Genomic DNA, 2440 nt, shown 5'->3' with positions numbered 1-2440 from the left:
ACTCCACGCCGACACAGATGTGCTCTCGCTAAAATCGAACTCCGGACCTCCCCTATAAAGTTTAGGGTGAACCACTAGACTAGCTTACTACTTGTGATAGAAATTTAGTTTGTTTAGATACTAAACAGTACTATCTCATTCCTTTCTATTAAATTCGGCAAGTTTATATACACCCCCAATTTGTGCGCTGCATGCAATAATGAAAGGGAAAGGGTGACTCTAACTAAACATGATTTATGGGCCGCATTCGATAAAGGAAGGAAAGGAAGACAAGAACGGTTGCCATATATCTGCTCCGATCGGCACTAATTAAACGTGATTTGTGGGCTATATACATGTACGACGGATGATGGTTGATTTTCTGACTAAAAATTGGTCGTGGGATTTGTTGCTTGTTGGCTGATTGCAATTGACAACCTCAGAGAATTGTTGCGAAAGAAATGGATCAGGCACTCTCTTAGCCCGTTTTGAACCACACTTTTTGTTCTCTGTTAAATTTGAGAAAGTGTCCAATGTTCTAAAATTTAAGTGGAATATATGTCTCACACCACAAGTAATTTTCATACGGTTCTAAAAAACAGTAATTTTTTATACGTTTTCTCCGTAACGAATCATGGACATTCAGAAAACAGTAATTTTTTCATACGTTTTCTCCGCAACGAAGCATGGACATTCAGATAAAGAGATGATATATCTAATTTATTGGTTGAATAATCTAAATGTTTTAACTAATATAATTTATATATTAGTATAATTATTGTACGTATTACATTCTCATCGGTTCGATTTGAAGGCACTATTTTATCATCCCATTGCAACGCACGAGTCCTTTTGCTAGTCATTAATTATAAAGAGAAAACCACAGCATGGTGACTCTTTTTTACAAGAAGAAATAAATAATGGTGAAAAAATCATTTTTCAATATATATTAAATAGAAATACAATCAGAATCATGAAAAGCATCACTTCGAACCACACACCTCCTCAACTCAAAAAATAAAACCCACACATCCTCTGGCTTATTGCGCCCGAAGAGATACCACCAAGTTAAATAACAAATCGAAGATGCCACCAGTATCCCCATGAGAAAAATCGAATAGGCCACCAGTATCCCCATGAGGGAACTACCAAATTTTCAGAGACCCAGGGTCTGGGCAATGGCAATTGCAACGCTGAGACCCAAATTAGCAACTCCAGTCCATGGACGCTCCGGTGCACCGCTGTCGTATGGGCTATTGTCCACCAATGGCTGGCTACCGAAGCCCATAGTCTCCCCCACGCTCTCCACAGCTTGCCCCTGCCCACCAACGCCACCCGGCGCCAACGGCAGCTCGGGTTGTGCAACTCCTCCGACGGAACCGTAGCTGTTGCCGTCGATGCCTCCTTCATCTTGCCCGAATGGCAACCTGCTGCTCCCCTTTCCGATCGGACCGGCGAAGGGCGGCATTGCCGGTGCCAAGCCAGGAGAACCGGGCATGCCGCAGTGTTGCGCGGCGCGCGGCTTGTCGCTGGCCTTCCACGCCAGCTCGCCGCCCTTTTCGAGGATGCGCATGTCACCCTCGTCAACCAGCTGCAGGGTCTTGAGGAAGTTGTTGTCTTCCGACTCTGTCGTGTGTGTGCCACACTGAGTTGCTCCCGTCGAACACCTCCAGCCCTTTCCACGAGAACACGAGAGCGCTCGTGTTCACGGTGCTCACCGCCAAGAACTCCGACTCCCACACGCTCCGGCCCTCCGAGCCCGGCGCCGTGGTGTCGAGGACCTCAACGTAGCAGAAGTCGGCCCCGAGGCCGCCCGCGCCCGGCGCGGTCTGGCTGCGCATGAAGTAGGCCGCGTACTTGCCGGACGGCGATGTCAGGAACAGCACGGGGTTCTCCTCCCAGTGCGGCGGGATGCTCGCCAGAATCTGCTGCTTGGTTTCCCGCTCTACCATGCCGGTTGGCGCCGTCGCCGTGACATGGGAAGGGAGGAGAAAGGCGAACGAGAGGCACATGGCAATGTATGAGACGAGCTCCATGGCTACTTGTGTTTGTGCTTCGCTACCTGGTCAGATGCAACTTTTAAGTGGGGTTCTGGTGTTTGTGCTTGTGCTTGCATTGTGCATGGGGTGGTATGTGCTTCTTATAGGGAGATTTGGCAAATGGAAATGGAGTGCTACATGACGATGGCAAAGGCATGGTTGACTGGTGGAACACCTCGCTCGTTGAGTGGTTGAAGTCACCGGATCCAATATATCAGTGGGAGATTAGTGAAGCAAACGAGCACAAAGTCGATCTGACAGCGTGAGAATTTGGACTTCCACTCAACAAGTTTAACAATGAATCAATATTGTTGAACATGTGTACATGTACGTAAGTCTGGGTTCTGTATGCAGTATCTGTAGTATCTGTAGTATCTGTCTTCCTCTGTATGTACGTGTATCTTAGGAGACAAGATACCGGT

At 47.5% G+C, this 2440-nt stretch overlaps 1 pseudogene; it reads right to left on the bottom strand.

Moving 5' to 3' along the window:
* Nucleotides 1–789: 789 nt before the first annotated feature.
* Nucleotides 790–2163, bottom strand: LOC109783622 (uncharacterized; annotated as a pseudogene).
* Between the last annotated feature and the right edge of the window lie 277 nt (nt 2164–2440).

This window comes from Aegilops tauschii, chromosome 4, assembly GCF_002575655.3.
Source record: "Aegilops tauschii subsp. strangulata cultivar AL8/78 chromosome 4, Aet v6.0, whole genome shotgun sequence".
Taxonomy (NCBI): Eukaryota; Viridiplantae; Streptophyta; class Magnoliopsida; order Poales; family Poaceae; genus Aegilops; species Aegilops tauschii.
Note: the sequence above shows the minus strand (reverse complement) of the source record. Positions and strands in the feature narration are given on the sequence as shown.